This window comes from Rhipicephalus microplus, chromosome 2 (assembly GCF_043290135.1).
Source record: "Rhipicephalus microplus isolate Deutch F79 chromosome 2, USDA_Rmic, whole genome shotgun sequence".
NCBI classification, from domain to species: Eukaryota; Metazoa; Arthropoda; class Arachnida; order Ixodida; family Ixodidae; genus Rhipicephalus; species Rhipicephalus microplus.
Genome location: NC_134701.1, coordinates 228,308,118 through 228,326,100, shown reverse-complemented (window position 1 = coordinate 228,326,100; position 17,983 = coordinate 228,308,118).

Genomic DNA, 17,983 nt, shown 5'->3' with positions numbered 1-17,983 from the left:
CCCACCGATTCCTGTGACTGGCCCCCTTGGTTACACCGAAACCATCGCCAGGCCCCAGGCCTTCAGAGAAACTGTGCCGCCTACATATGCTGACGTCATCCACGTGCCCCGTGTGCCGCCTACTATGCAGTTATATCAGCAGCCGACTCGCCCATCGCATTCTCCAACATGGATGGGACCCGCGAACCGATGGCGCTCTGCTGACAATCGCCCCATCTGCTTTTCTTGTGGTTGCGTCGGTCACGTAACACGCTATTGCAATCGTGTGCAGGAACCGCAGGTCGCCTTCAATTTTCCCAGCCAATCGAGCCGCTTTTATGACCAACCGGCGCCTACGTCACCGTCGTCCCGCCCCGCTCCATCTACCCGCCGTTCACATTTTCCGCGACGTCGCTCACTGTCACCGATGCGGCCACGTCCACTAGAGGGTTACCATGAAAACTAGTCGTCGCAGTCCACGAGGCAAGGGCTCAGGGTATTGCGCTCAGGGCACTGGCCAGTACCTATGGATGAGGACGCTCGACCAAAGACCGCTTTTGTCACTCCCGACGACTTGTACGAATTCAACGTCATGCGGTTTGGGCTGTGCAATGCGCCCGCTACCTTTGAGCGCATGATGGATACCGTTCTGCGTGGCCTGAAAGGCACACGTGCCTGTGCTACCTCGATGACGTCGTCGTTTTCGCTCCGGACTTCTCCACGCATCTTCAACGCCTGCGGCATGTTTTAACGTGTCTGAGTGACGCCAGTCTGCAACTGAACCTAAAGAAGTGCCGATTTGCAGCTCGGCAGTTGACAATACTCGGCTACGTCGTGTCCAAGGACGGAATGTATACTCATACGGAAACTAGTCATACCCCGCAGTCTGCGCTCTGACATATGCGAGTTCTTTCATTCTGATCCGCAATGTGCGCACTCCGGGGCATCGAAGACTTACCACCGCATTCGCCAACGGTACTTTTGGCGCGGCATGTACCGCTGCGTGCAGAAATTCGTTCGCTCCTGCATAGAATGTCAGCGCCGCAAAACTTCAACGCACCTGTCGCCGGTAGGTCTGCAACCTCTACCTTGCCCTGCCAGGCTGTTTGGGTGCGTTGGCATCGATTTGTATGGGCCACTTCCACTAACGTCGGCTGGTAACCACTGGGCCATTGTTGCTGTGGACCACCTCACGCGATACGCCGAAACTGCCGCTCTCTCCGCGGCTACAGCGAGTGATGTGGCCTCCTTCCTGCTCCAACGATTCATGCTGCGACATGGTCCACCTGAGGAACTGCTCAGTAATCGAGGCCGCGTCTTCCTGTCTGAAGTCGTCGAAGCTACTCTCAAAGAGTGCAACATTGTTCACCGCAAAACTGCTGCTTACCACCCGCAGACGAATAGGCTCACTGAACGCTTCAACCGTACGCTCGGCGACATGCTCTCCAAGTACGTCGCCACCGATCACACAAATTGGGATGCCATTCTACCCTTCGTCACCTACGCATATAACACCGCCCCTCAGAGCACTACCGACTTTTCACATTTCTTTTTATTATATGGAAGGCACCCGTCGCACACCTTCTAGTGGGTCGCCCTTTTTAGGGGAATGCAGAGAGTCAGCAGCTCGTGCAGAGAGTCAGTACCCGCATTGACTGTCGCAGCCAAGCATCATCGACACAAGTGTCCGCCAATAAACGTCTCAACAATATATATATATATATATATATATATATATATATATATATATATATATATATATATATATAGAGAGAGAGAGAGAGAGAGAGAGAGGAGCATCGAACGCGTTATTCGAAGGTCGTAGGTTCGTTTCCTGCTCTTGGCTGGTTATTTTTTCATCCACTTTTCTTTCTTTTTATTTACATTCCATTAATTATAATACCTTCCCCTGTACATTCCTTGGCATTACTGTCTGTTAGATCTCATTAATATTGTGTTAAAACGCGCAAAAACGAGCCCTTAGGTATACACTTCTTTCCCTTATATATATATCTATATATATATATATATATATATATATATATATATATATGGTTCGAGGTAGTTAGTTTGGATAGTTCCATTTAACCTCGGCGAGCCATGTGGCCAGGCGAATTCCTTCGGTTAACCTTGTGTATTGCCCCACCGACGACGCACATCTCGGAGGCCATGCAGAACTAAGCGCGAGGTTGAGGTGTGCTCCGTCAGTTGCCACACCGGTGCCAGCTGCTCACAAGTAGTAACCGTCTGTTCTTTCTGTAGGTTTACTTACTCTCTTTAATTAGTTAGCTTGACAGTTCATTGCTACTTATCATGGTTAATAGACTTACGCCCCGGATATCCTATGTATCCAATATAACTCTTAACCTCGAGGAGCCCTACAGCGCTTGTCTGAGTGACCATGGAATGGCTTCACCAAAAGAGTTTATTTGCTTACGAACCGACTGCCACAAAGATTATCAGAGTCCGTCAAGTATGAACGGAGTTGAGGGGTTTGTCACACGCTTTAAGACTCTCTCTTGTCTCATTCCGAGGAACGCGATGCAAGCGAAACAGGGAGGAATAGCACGGGAAAAGAAGCTACGGTGAGTGTGACTTGCAACCTTGACCCCTTTTTTTTTCTGTATGCGTGTGAATATGGGTAATAACCACCATATGATTATTAGAGACGCCGTAGTGGAGGGCTCCGGAAATTTCGACCACCTGGGGTTCTTTAACGTGCACCCAAATCTGAGTACACGGGCCTACACCACTTCCGCCTCCATCGGAAATGCAGCTGCCGCAGTCGGGATTTGAACCCACGACTTACGGGTCAGCAGCCGAGTACCTTAGCCACTAGAGCACCATGGCGGGGCCAGGTGACGTTAATAGAAGACGAAAATAAATGAAACGTCCAAACATGTATGATATTAATGACATGGAAGTCATGCGTGGCATAATTTACCTCCGCCTCTTAACGTTGTGCTGATTTTAAAGCGATTTATCACCCTTCCTCATTCGTGCTTCGCATACCATCGATTCCCACTGTGCGTGGAATCTGCCAATTTTTTTATTACTATGTCATCTAAGAGGTTGAGACGTGCGCATAAAACATCTTGTTGATAGGCAAATATTGAAGAAAAAGCCAGAAAGCGAATCAACATCACTGCACTATCTGAGAACAGTACTCAGGAGAGTCGTCCTTAGTCCAGAATGCCTTGAGCTCAGGTCACGTCCTCGATCCTTACGACCCGGCCTAGCAGATCGTCTTGGTTGTAGCTACAATATAGAACTCTCTCCCTAAGCTTCTTGGCGTGGTAAGTTTTTGGTAAAAACGTGCAACGATAAACATGTTAAATACTGCGCAAAGAGGGTATTATAACCAATTCTAAAGATGCATAACAAAAGCAAAAAAAGTGAACGCGCCGCATCTGCTATTGCTACATCAAAGCCAAATTTTAAACTTTCGAGATAGTGGCAGTACTCCAAGGCCCTTCACACACACAATCTGGCAACTCCGGGGTTCTACACAATCTTTCGGCGCGCTCCGAAAGTTCGGTAACCGACTTTACACTTACGTGTGAATATATCGGTATGTGATTGTTTGCGCTGCATCTTGACCTAAATGAATCATTCATTTATAAAAAACAAATGTCCAATTTATCAGGCTCATCTGAAGACCCGTAGGCGGTCGGCATGATCCAGGCCACGGCGGTCGAATTTCCTATCCAGGGGAAAGGCTAAATTGTCGTGTACTGTGCGATTTCAGCTAAGGTTAAAGAGCATGACAAGGTCGACATTTCTGGAGCACTCACTTATGGCATAGCTTTTAAACATACCGTGTTTTGGCTCGGAAACCCGCAAATATTATTATGCAATAAATACTCATTCTCTCTGTCCTGTTAATTAGTACTAGTTTTCGTAATATGGGATCTGTATTAAAGGTTTCATGGGCCCGTGTATTGCGACGTGGCTACATAAGGCGATGTCCTCTTTCCATCACAGGCTTGCAACCTTATGTTCATGTGCCGGGTGTTTCGAGAAATCTGCCGAAAACACCAAGAAATCGGGGAAATGAGAAGTTTGTTCGATGTTTCCAGAATTGCTACATTTGTAGATGTAGTAATCCTAAGAAAGTGAAAGACATTGTTTGAGAGAGTAAATATGAAAATTCAATTGATCAACGTTTTAAATTAGTTCAGTCAGATGGTTACGCCAAATAGGAGAATTGAAGTCCTTCATGCGAAGAACCCATTGCAGCTTTGAGATTCTGAAAAAGTGGCTTTGCGTAAGGATTACAAAGTAATCAAATTCAACCAAACACAGCTTCGATACTGAAACCACAATGCACAAGAGCATGACTACTGTAGTCTTCTAAGATGTCCAAAATAAAGAAGAGTCGTTATACATCAAGCATCGACCAACTTTCTAGTTTGCCTGTGCGGGCTGCGTCTGCAATTATAGCACTCAAGATTTTGCGCTTTAACGAACCCTGAAGAACTGCAAGTAAGTAATTGACGTCTACAACAGTGATGTCATTCTGCTCGTCAGGTTCCTGCGCTCATCGGTGCTGCGGTTTCAGTTTCCCCGTTAAACTTCCAGTCTTCAGAATAATTACCGAACACCACTTTTTCAGTATTGTAAAGCTGCAATAGGTTTCTGGCATGAATGATTCTCCCATTATACATAACAGCCCAACTTCTCTCAATATATATCGCATTGTCCTTATTTTTCAGGATCTTGGACGCATTGCTTGAAAAAGGTACCTTTTACTTAAACGCAAGATCCTTCCACCCACGTCAGCTAATAACTGCGCAAGAAGGTCTGACGGCGGAGCTGTATAGTCCTGTCTCTCGACACTATATAGTTCGAAGGAAGGACGCAAGGAGCGCGGAGCCAGCAGCCGGCCGAGTTTCTTCGCGAGCGTTTCGCCTGCAGACGCCGCGGCTGTTTGATTCGCTTTCATTAGCGGCCAAATGACATTCTTATCTGCTCTTTCATCGGCGACTGATGAACTGGCGCTCCAGCACTCCAGGGACGAGTAATGAAGCGGCCCCTCTTCTCACCCCTCCGACTAATGGCATCACCGAAGCAACAGAAAAAAAACTTGGCCTGCCGGACCCATCTCAGCTGCCGCCAATGCCGTCGCCGGTATGGGTATTCTCACACGTCTCCAGGCGTCGCCGCGTCGCGTACGAAGCTCACGACGTCGACGACGACTGCGTCGCCATCACCAGTCTCCGTGCTGTCCAGATAGTACGCACTCTTGTGCTCGGTAGGAAGTCGCCATGCGTAATTGGGCCTCCCTAGGCCCATCCCACATGGGCCCTCACTTCTTTTGTTCTTGCTTATTTCACGGCGAGCTCTCTCGGTTCGCCTGAAAATGATGAGCGCCACGCGCGTTCGCCCAGCCCAATTAGGGACGTGAGAATGAAGTCATGTATAGGTTGTCTCTGTGCGGCTGTGCATTTTGCAAATCCTCTGAGACTTCCCCTTGCCGGGTTCCCGACGAAACGGGGATAGATGCGGTGCGGGATAGACAAGAATAATTAACTTTGACAAAGGACGTGATAGGGTAGAACATTGTTTGTTCGAAAAAAGCGAAATATGAAGTGGTTATGAAGAGCTTATTAGCAATATTCTCCGTCTTTCTAAGAAGAGTTTTCAGCTAAAACAATGCACTTCACTGGCCGTATATAGCAATGTTCCACAATTGAGGTGTACGAATCAGCGCAAGTGGCATCCGGAAATATACAACTGCCTCGAATGCTTAGACAGAAAGTGAACCACTGCAATCTTGTTTGGCTTCACCTTCTTCAAGATCAGAAAGATGTTAATCTACGTAGCTAGCAGATGAGTTCCTGACTATATTCCAAACAATGTTATTATTAAATAGGTTAAGTCATATTACTTCCGAGTACCCTTACGCTAAGGGAAATTGAGATGAAAGGTAGGAGATGTGGCTGTGGAGAAACTGATTAGAGTAAAACATTTCGTTTGCTGGTCGCCACAAATGCACATCTTTATAGGCACAGTGGTGAAAATATTTCGGCAGATATATATATATATATATATATATATATATATATATATATATATATATATATATATATATATATATATATATATATATGCACCGATTAAATAAAGAATAAGATGTAAAACTTTCACTCAGCCTCAAAAGACTTGAAACAGCGAGACTGCGCGATTCTGAAGACAAACCTAGCTGCTTTCAGGTTGTTTGCACTTGTCTTGGTCAGTCCAATCAAAGGTAAGAAGACTCTTCGTGAATTTCCTCCCCATCCGTAGCTACAGAAGCGGCACCTCTTCAGACCAACCAAGCAATGTCCCTTCTGGTCAAGAAGGTTTTGTCGAGAGTGGATCTTGCATAATACTGAGTAAAATCAAAACGATTCTCAAGAACCTTGCGTTTTACCCGGTAGTAACGTTTTCCACACAACATGTAGGTGACAGGAAACAACATTTGTCCCGTATGAGCTAACGTAGTTCACGCCATCGCTGAAACCCCAACCAGAACGGCCAACTAACTGTGGTCCCTCACTTAACGTTACGTCCCCTGTTCGTATACTTACTACGTGATCACTCTCCCAACACCCATTCCAGCAATATCAAGAACTAGAGAGCTATAGATATACTCAACCAGGCAGAAGGTTCATCGTGCAAACGCATATGTCCCCAAAGGACAACGTTTACATCAGAACCAGCATTTTTAAGTGCCACTCTATGCCTGCAGAACATCAATCGGTGTGCTAGGCGGCTGTGGATTCGAAGGCCGGAAAACTATACAAAAGAGAGTACCCTACCCCCATATCATTTTCACACAATTTCAGTCAGGACATTTTCAACGACGCACGCCACCATCGCTTCTCATCCGGCTTGGCGCAGCTTTTAGCCTCGCGGTGCCGGTGAACTTATTCGACGCTGAACGCCACGAGTGAGTGCGTGCAGGGCCACCAAGGCGATCAGCAGCAGAAGCAGCATCGCGGGCAACTAGGCGCAACGACGCCGGCGTCCACCGTCGTTGCCGCCGCCGCCCTTGCCGCTTCGGGACAGCAGCGCATAACGAGCAGCCCTCGAGTCGCGGCGGCTTTGTTAGTGTCAGTCAAGTCGAAAGAGCGTGACGTACCGGCTCCGGAGCTGACTGAGGTTTGACGCGGGCCCTGTTTCCGGGCTCTGAGTTCGCCCTGCCCTCCTCTTCCGCGCCGAGGCCTCGGTGCGACCAGGCCTCGTCGGCAGAGCGTTCGTAGCTTCGGCCAATTCTCGGTGCTCGTTAGCGGGCTGTGCAGTCGCCTCTGAAGCGCCTCATTAGCGGAGCATCTCGGGTCGGCCGCATCCTCCGACCTCCTCACCCCTCCCTCCCGGCCCTTAGCTCAACCTCTCAGGCCCTCTCCGGAACGCGTACCAACGCTCGTGTTATGCCGTCAGCTTTTTCACCGCCGCTGATGCTGCTAGTAGGTATAGCTTTAGTTCCTGCTTTTGGCTCCGAAGAGTGCGCCCCCCCCCCCCCCTTCCCTTTATTATCTCTCTTCCGCTTCTTATTCCCTTCGGTTTCACGTTTTTTCGGGCATCTCGGTTTGACGTTCCTCCGCTTCCCCTCTAAATCAGCGCCCAGAAGGCCACACGCCGCTCACCGAGTGCGGTGTCGCGCGCGGTTTCTCACGAGAATCGTGCAGCGACAAGAGAACGTTGTCACGGCTTATAGAGTGCATCGACCTTGCGAAAATCTCTAAGCTGCGCTAATTGTTGACAGGTATACTTATTGAAAACGTAACAACCAGCATTTTTGTCGTTTTCCGTAGTTTTCCTTATGATGCTCACTACGCGTGCCACAAGGAAGAGCGCCAACAGGTGCTGAAGCCATTGTCCAGCCTAGCAGTTCACCCCCCGCCCCTCTTCGCTTCTCGTTCTTTAGTTTCGGTGACTGCTTCCGATTTTAAGCGATGCTCATTTGTTGAATGTATGATGACTTGCGTCAGTGACATTTCGAAAAAGGTTGACGCTCCACGATGGCCAGCCACGAATCGACTTTCCCATGCATCCTGTAATACCGATTGGCTAACGCCATGGGGGAATGACATACTACTTTCAGGACGTTTTGCCATCCTTGTCATTAGTTGTCGAGCAAGTATAGAGGTAACTTCTGTGACGACACATAAAGGAAGACTGAACGAAAACAGTAATTTACAATTCACTAATCTATCCGTTCTAGGTACTCTTTCTTGAAGGCAGTTTGCTCTAAAGGTTTATTACTAATTATGTCGAAAGCTGGCTTGATTGTTATTAGGTCGTACCAAACCCTTAGTCCATCTACGTCAGTGGGCAGTCACAGAAATCTGCGCCGTCCTTGTTTTGGGCCAGTAAAGCTTAGTAAATATTCCCTAACCTTGCGAAGGCATTACCTAAGCTCTTTGAGAGCGAAAAAATATTTCAATATGCCGATAAATACTGGAAAAAGATGGCTGATTGCTCTACGAAGTAATAGGTGTAACAAGAAAGTGAAACGTGTTTTCACAGAGGTAGCTGAGCATTTATGCTGCATTCTTTCAGCAACAGCAACAAAATGCAATGTCACGTTAAGAACGGCGATCTGCTCGAAACTTCCAGCGCACGCCTCAAGCAGAAAGCATGCACCAAATTAGCATACACAGGACGAAAGCGGACTAACAACTGTTGCAGCTCAACACTTAAAGCATGCTGTTCAAAGAGAAAGAAAGGCGCACAAAACGACCACCCAAGTACGCACAAGACAAGTGCCAACAACTGCCACAGTTCTTCGTCGCCTGTTAGCAGTACACTCCTTTCGTAACGCGGCCGCGGCAGCGAGGAAAGCTACCTTCGTCCTCTCCCGAATCACGAGTCTGAAGCGTGCGTGCAGGAGAGTGCGTGCACTCTGAGTAGGCGGTGCTTCGTGGAGGCGACAACATTTACAGAATAAACAAAAGTAAACAAAATTCAACAAATTAAACAAATTTAACAAAATTAGACGCCAAAATAAACAACGTGGCATAGATAGACTTACTTTGAGAGCACACAGGAACACCCCAAGTCGCAGGGTACAGGGTAACATGGGATACACATCGTGTGCAGAGAAGCTAGCAGCAAAATAGAATTTGAGGAGCGATTTAGACAAATGGAAGAGGAGCGTTGGGCTAAGAAAGTTTTCAGCTACTCGTACATGAAGAATGTTGATACTTTATAGAGGAAGCGAACTCGAAAATTGTCAAAACAAGTATTTAGACAACAGTAGAGTACCAAGCCTAAAAGAAACATCACTTCAAAGAAGGTAAAGAAAACAGAAAGGGGCATGTGGAAGATTGGAATGCGTGCGAAATCATCACTGGAGACCTACGGAACGTTCAAGCCAGAAATTGCAAAAGAAAAGATCTACGATAATTCTCGGGGTAGTTCTCTGCTGTTCGAGGCCAGAACGGGAGTATTGCCGACCAAGACGTACAGAGCCAAATACGAAGGCACAGACACGTTATGTAGTGCTTGTGGAGAGAAGAAGAAAACGGATGAACATTTGATAATGTTGTGTAAAGGGCTCCACTCTATAGTCTAGGATAATGGCACAAACTTTTTCAAAGCATTGGGGTTTAGTGACAGTAAAGGCAAAATAGACTTTGAACGAGTAGAAATAACCAGACGGAGGCTAACTGATTGGTGGCTACAATCAAAACGAGAGTGAAATTCAATCCTTCAACACATAGTGACAGTACTTAACTTTATGGCTAGGTGGCGTCAGCCACCACCCGATCAAAAGGGCAAATCCGGATACATCCATCTAATCTATTTATCCATCCAACCTTTAGAGCGCGCCTAACTCGAGCCTGTTAGCCCATCTTACTACTGATAAAAAAAAAACGCGCTTAAGTTATGGAGCTGTGACGACTGTCAAACCGTGTATGGTGTGTGTAAATGGCTTGCCGTAAGCATGTCTGACACCGTACGTTTCGTGGCGTAGTTAGCGCCGCGCGCTGTGAATCGAGAGGTTGCTGGTTCAACTCCGTGCGACCGATTCTCACCTTCTCGTTCATTTCTGTGTGATCTGTTAGTGCATGTTTTAGAATGCCATATCCGTGACGGAAATACGTCAGTTGAGTTGTTGTCCACCCCGGCATAAAACACTTTCGTGTTAAAAGACCCAACCACGCACCCTCGACTTACATTACGTGAAAATGAGTATGATGTCCGAACTCCGACTTAGACTTGGTATCCCCGCTATATACTCATCAAACTTGGCTCATTTCTATATTATCGTATACGCCATTCATTTTGGTAGCTGCTGTTCTCAAAGTGAATGGTATTCTTTTGCCTTTTTCTCACTTCTTTTTTTTTTTTAATTCTGGGGTGTGTGTTCAATATGCGATCCTCAGACGATGCCCCCGAGAAGTTGACAGCCCTAACAATGCCAACATTTCTTAAATGTTCTCGCAGCAGCCAATAGGCACCTTGAAGAGCACTCATCATTCATCAGCATTATCATTATAATTGATGGTTTCTGCCGTTTTTCTTTGGCTCCGTAGAAACGTAATATGATAATACGAATTAATTTGTTTTGTTTTGTTTCCATTTAAATAACCCGCTGCACTTCTCTCTATATCTCTTCCTCTCCTCTCTGAGTAGCTCACCGCGGAACGATGCAAACATGTCACACTATGACATTGACCACTCTAGTTTGGTCAGACTACGAGCATCGGTTTAGTCCGCAAAGCCCTCACGTCGGATCTGCCGTGCATGCACCTTGGAAGTGCGGCTGAGACAAGCACTAAGTGAAATGGCATGGCAGTCGTAAATAGACTGTGGCCCTCAATTATATCCGTGAGCTGGCTGTGCGGCGCGTGAACATCATTTGTTATCCGACCGCAGCAGCGGGGGCTTTAGCTCCGCCTAGCCCCTTTACCTGAGGTTTCCCGAGGTATACTACGCAGTCGGTGCGTGTTCGGGACAACACCGCTTCCTGCCGCTGCTATAATGAGGGGGCCGCGTGAGGGAAGCAAATGTAATTAATTTCGTCACATCAAGCGTGTCAGAAAGTACCTGCCCTTGCACAGGTCGACAGCGCTTCCTTTCAATTTTTAGCACCATTCGGTACAGCAGGTGAAAATAGTTTTTTTTTCTTTTTTTAAGTACTCGCACCAGTACCATGCCAGTAAATACGTGCGGTGACAAGGCGCTGTTGTCTTCACCACGTTTTGAACTATTTCAAGGCTAGCTTGCATTGTTGTGAATGAAATGTACTACCATAGTGCATTTTATCTACCTATATTTTGCACAATATCGCTTTCGTGTGTCTATTATAAAAATTGTTGTGGGGCTTCACGTCTCAAATCTGTGGTATATTTATGAGGAACGCCGCAGGGGAGGCCTACGGAAATTCGTACCAACGAGGGTTTTTTCGCATGAGCCTTAATCTGAGTACACGGGTCTTCATCGAAATGTGGTAACCGGGTCCGGAATTCGATGCCGTCACCTTGGAGTCTGCAGTCAAGCGCCGTATAATTAAGTTTACCAGAAAACGTGTGCGTCACGCAGAGCGCCGCTGGGCCCTACAGACAGCCATCTCTGGTCTCAACGAAAAGCGGATGCAACGCTATCACAAACAGGATAATTCACGCCAGTGACTTTTTTTTGGGTCGTGTATGCCTTATTGGTGAAAGATGCACTTCGTTTAGGTGATGGACTGGCATGACACTATTCTTATTTCCTGCCTCGTCTCTTTGTTTATTTTTTAGTGTTGGCATTCACGACTCATTGGCTTTGGACAGCGTGGAAAAATAAAACACGCAAAATAGTACGTCCGCTCGTGAGAAGCACTATATGGGCGTTCCAAGCGCATGCCTCAGCGATTCATTGCGACCGACACATGCACCGTATGCATGGAAGCGGTCGCGACGAACAGGATGCATCATTAGGCACCCGCTGCGTTGACAGGTTCTCTTTTCCTTTTCTTGTTCCCGGCCATCGGCACATAGCTTTGCATCGTGTGGAGGCAAACAATGCGAGCGCGAACCAATTATACTTCCCGGCAAAGTCCTGGGCGCGGTGTATAGGCTATATGCACAGTGTACACGAGTACGACGGCCGAGCGACCCCGGCACATGCTGCGGTTTCGCAAGAGCGAATAAGCGAGGTTCGTTCCGCTCGAACTGGCTCGTTAGTTCGCGTCTCGAGAGATGGAGGCTTTGGATTGTTAGGGAATAGGTAAAACAGATGTCGCGAGGAATTTCGGTCTCCGAATCTGCAAGAAAAGAATGATGAGTCCTTGCTATATGTGACCTGTTTCGAGAGTCGATGCGGTGTTAAAACTCCACCCCAATATTTCGGAAGTTTAAGTGGTCTCTCTGTTCCGGTAGATCAGGATAACGGAGAATCACGTGACTCTGCTTTTCCGCTAAATTGTACATCTTTTTTAATAAGTACTTTTTTGCGCATGTTTTTCACTATGCGACATTGCACGAGATTCCGCTTCGTATCGCCTTATGCAGCTTCGTCAAAACTTCAAAGTCAGGTATTTAACTCATACCGTTGTCTGAACGTCGGAATCTCATGGACGTCGAAGAATGAGAGTGACGCTTTATGCTTGAAACCTACTATATTCATCCGCGGCTAAGGAAACGTAGCCGTGCCGCAAGACTGTAAGCGCGCTACGCGGCCCTATCACGTCTCCCATGCAGGGACCAATCAAGGCCAAGGAAACGTACTCCGGAAGCTATTTCAGTCAAGCTTTACTCGTTCCTAAAGAGGCAATAGGCAGTGGCTATTTATTTATGTTACCAATCGCGCAATTTGAAGCGTACGGAAGAAATTGTCTCGGTCTCTTCCGCTGGGCTCGTGTCTTTAGATGCCTATACCTTCTCTCATCGTGAATTCGTACCAACTAAAGCTTGAATTTGTGTCGTTCTAAGAAATTGAAAGACCCGCTGACTCAGGGACAGGTACTTGGAGAACAGAGAACCTCGATTTGTAGCTTAGTGGTCTTAGTACCGTGAAAACGTCTGTGGCGAGCTCGATCACGCCGACAAGAACTTTCCTCGCGGCGAGGAAACCAACGCTAATATCGACTCTTGTTCTTCCGTCATGTGTCTGTTAGCTGGGCATGGCCATTCTGTCAAAGCTCTTGAGCCCTGAAGGATTTCATCCCATGTAGAGAAGACAGTATGAACCTCTCTGATGTGCAGCACTTCTCTAATGTTATCAGGTCACTATTGTGCGTGCCAACAGATCGATTCATGGTCACATAATGAAAACTTGGAATGTTCGATCGTTCCACTAAGCTTGCGTGTGATTTGGTAAAAGAAAATGCGAACGCGGGCTGAAGGGCCACCCTACCCCCAACATTATCATTATTATTATTATTATTATTATTATTATTATTATTATTATTATTATTATTATTATTATTATTATTATTATTATTATTATTATTATTATTATTATTATTATTATTATTATTATTATTATTATTATTATTATTTTATTATTATTATTATTATTACAGGTTGGTTTCAATACACATATAAACAGTCACACGAAAAAAATGCCAAAAAAAGCGAGGCCAAATCGCTCATGTTTGCAACCTGTTTGTGCCCAATCATGCAGCTGTTTATTATAGAAAGAACTGCATACTCGGCTTGCGATATAAACAAAAATTCTATTCTATGAAATTAAAAAAAGAAAGAGCTTTTCTTCAAACGAAACGGACAACTAAAGCCTACTACATTTGCCTCCGTTATGAAAAGAGCATTGGCCGGTTGAGTTTGCATAAATGGTGGGATCAAATCGCAACGCCATCTATTTGGTGTGGCAGTAGGAAAGAAAGGAACGGGGGAATGTGTATATGCTCATTTTGTGCTGTTTTCTCATACGGTGCTCAATCTTTGTATTCAAAGAATTAGTCTTTACTTATATTTATAGGGTTATAAGCAATCGATAAATCAACGACTACAAGTAAGGTTTAGACAGTTTTCAAATTTTCAGAGCCATAGAAAGTACCGCATGTTTATGACCTGGCTGTTCTCTGCGATTACCCACAATACCAGCGCCTCGGTCAAGCTGGCGTTTCTGGCTCCACTGAAGACTGCATTGCGGGCTTGCTGTTGGTGGCTGCCTACGTGAAGTCAGTAAAGCATGCCTTAATTAGCGCACATACCATGGTACTGTTCTTTTGAGAACTGGTGAGGAGAGGCGTGTGCGCGTGTGTTTGTGTGTCTTATGTGTAAAGGCAAGATAACCTATATCTTGTGATTGTTTGTGATGCACAATATTCTATGGGAAAAACCGCAACTCATTGGTGCTATGTTGAGTATTTGGGCTGTAGTCTGGAGGTATGTGTGAGAATGGAGGAGTGAGGCAGATGGAGTCAATTGCAGAAACAGCTAATTAAGTGAGGTAATTGATGCACTCCAGGTCTGCTTACAGAATAGATGAAAATTGGACCCGAGACAGTGAAGCAAAAACTGCAGATAGCAAATTCTTTCAACCAGTTCTTTCAGTCAGTCTTCACTAGAGATGAAACCGATCAGGTGGATGCTGACCAGGCCTGCCCGCGCGCCTGCGCAATGGAGCCCTTAGCTATCATAGATAGATAGATTTGTGGGGTTTAACGTCCCAACCCTTAGCTATAATGCAGGAAGAGGTCTTCAGTCACTTGCTAGGGCTCGACACTAAAAAAGCAACCGGACCAGACGAAATTCCCAGTGAATTCTTACGACGGTATGCCGAATGGTCGTCCTTTTATTTAAAAATCATTTTCAGAAAATCTCTTGAAACATCCTCATTACCACAAGACTGGCGCACTGCAATTGTATAGCCTATATACAAAGCTGGCAATCGACTTCATGTGAACAATTATTGCCCCGTTTCACTGACTTCTGTGTGTTGCAAAATCATAGAACACTTCATAGCAAGGCACATTATTATTTTTCTTGAGTCAAAAGAGTTTTTTTATCTCCATCAACACGGATTCAGGAAGGCGTTGTCAACTGTTACTCTACTGGTAGAAACAGTTCATGATTTTTATTTATCTCTCCAAGGTCAGCAACAAATAGACGTCATTTGTGTAGATTTCGCCAAAGCATTTGATAAAGTTCCTCATAGCAAATAATTTTTAAGCTTCAGCAACTAGGACTTAGCTCAGATATACTAAATTGGATAGCCGCGTATTTGGAGAACCGTCAACAAGAAGTACGTGTAGATGATTGCACATTTAGTTCATTGAAAGTACTGTCTGGTGTCCCACACGGGTCTGTGCTGGGTCCTTTGTTGTTTTTAATTTTTATAAATGATATTTCCGTAGTTGTCGAAAGCCCGGTTAAAATCAAACTTTTTGCAGACGATTGTTTAATTTACGCTCCTGTAACTAACGCAAACGACCAAATCAAAATTAATCGCTGTCTGCAAGCCTTGCATAATTGGTGCGCCCAGTGGGGGATGGAAATTAACTTTTCAAAGACTACGTTCACCCATAAAACCAAGAAAAAATTCGTACTCGCATATGATTATAAAATCGGAAATAGCCTTCTGACCAGAACACACAGCTTTAAATACCTCGGGGTGACTATTACCAGTGATTTGGGGTGGCACACTCATGTTGAGGAGGTGTGTTCAAAGGCCTACAGGAAGTTGTTTTACTTGAGGAAAAAACTCGAAGATGCCCCAAAAGATGTCAAATTACTTTCATATAAGACATTTTTTCGCCCTATTTTGGAGTATGCGTCGTCTGTATGGAGTCCTCATCAGCGGTCACTGAGAGATAAAATAGAAAAAATTTAAAGGCTAGCAGTGCGCTTCATTTGCTCGCGGTACCGGAGGACAGAATCCGTCACAAATTTGTTAAAATCATGTGCGCTAGAAACCCTGCAAGTGCGCCGGGAAAAGCAAAGGGTAAAACTCCTGTTTCAAATTATAAGAGGCGAAATAGAAATAAATAAAGACACATACATACAACCTGCACCCAAACGAGGAGCTCGGTTGAACCATAGTCACCCAATAAGTCCTTTTTAGGCGCGTCTGAATGGCTTTAAAAATTCTTTTTTTCCGTATAGTATAGAAGTGTGGAATAGACTTCCAGAGTACGCTGTTACTAGCGCAAATGTCAAAGAGTTTGAGTGTTCGCTAGAATTGTACTACCGGCAAACATGAAACGTAATGTCTGTTTTGTCATTGTGTATTGTTGTTTTTGTTTTGTGTTCATATTCCTCCCTGTAATGACCTTCAAGTGAGGGTTACAGTATTAATAAATAAAAATAAAAAATAATAATAGAATTCCGGACAACGAGAAAAGGATGTAGGCAGCCGAGATTGACACCTATATCACACTGTTAGAGAAAGGAAGGTATAGGCAGCGTAGGGAACAATGTGTTTCGCGTCCGCGAAAGACGAAGAGAAAGAGCCTGGTCACCATGACGGTGATCACCTTAATACGCAGGCAAATATTTGTTCTGAGCCTTCTATTATCACAAGTAGGTGATTCGGGCGTGATGTCCGAGCTTCTCTGTCTCTTCATCTTCAGCAGATTATTGAAAAGGTACAGTCTTTAAACCCGTCCAATTCTACATCCCGGCAACTTTGTCGTTTCCAGAAAAAAAAACCATAGGCAGTTTTTTGCAACTCTGAAGCATGCCCACGGAAAATAAAGGCTAGTGTGTGGCTAACATCTACGCTGGCATAATCTAGCACACAAAGGAGGTGGTAAAGCTGAGACAAAGCTGTATACTGAATTAGTAATAGTTATGTGAAACCCAAGAACCACAAGGTTTCTTTCATTCTATAGTATATATATATATATATATATATATGTATATATATATATATATATATATATATATATATATATATATATATATACACTGCAATAATAAGTCATATAGATATATATATATATATGACTTATTATTGCAGCATTTCATGGAATGGGACAGCGCAATCATTGCAGGAGCGAACTTCGTTATGTGGCTTACTGTTGCAGCGTAGAGAGGGCAACATGGAGAGCAAGAACCAAAAGCTGGCTGATGATCCGCAGCTCATAGACAAGTTCAAACTGTCCGGAGACTACGGCACTGCGTTCACTTCAATATCTTGCAGAAACCTCGCAGTGCTTCAGCCAAATCTGTGTCTGTAGGTATAGTTTTTAGGCCTCTTACGCATCGTTTACAAGCGCCATTACAAACTGTATGGTATGACCGTGTGTCACCTCAATGCACAGTAGTCTGAACTAAACCACTATCTGCCTTTGCAGGCTATCGTATGCATATTGCGAAACCGGAGCCGCAGGTTCGACAAAGTAGCTTGTAGTTTGTTTTGCAGTTTGTTAGCTGCTTGACAGGGCTCGTTTGTGTGCGAATGGCCTCAGAGGCTCGGTTCGTCGGCGTCCCTTGCTTTCACGGTGTGTCATGCAGTTACGGTCCATCATTAAGTCAAGTTCGAGTGATGATATCGTAATATCGTATCATGACGACACAAGGTCGACAAAATCATGACGCAATTATGACGTCATCATGACGAGGCGAATCATCTTAGATTCTTAGCTTGTCGGTGTCTAATGTCATCACGGAATGTCATGCAGTCACGACCTACCATAAAAACGGGTAGGCACCACAAAATTTGGGTAAGTCCTACTGCTCGTCACCGGAATATAATACTGAAAAAGAAGAAGGCAACAGTTTGCCCAACAATTAGCCAACGACGCTGGTGGACGTGAAACAGCCTTTCCTACATGCCACAAGGAACAGAATCCGGGCACGCATAGGGAGGAATAACAATAAGTACCTTGCATGCATCACTCCCGCTCATGTTTCACACTATATAGTGCAGCTGAAATACCCTTCCCTACACGCTTCACTCCTTCCGAGTTTTGTTATCTCACGATTTCCTCTTTAAACTGAGCGCCGTCAGCATAAGCGGGCGTACAACGTTCTGCACGCGCGAGGTTTTACAAGGTGCACTAGGCGTGTCTTCCGCCAAGCTGTTTTGCCTCCGAGACGCGCACTTTGTCGCTGCACGC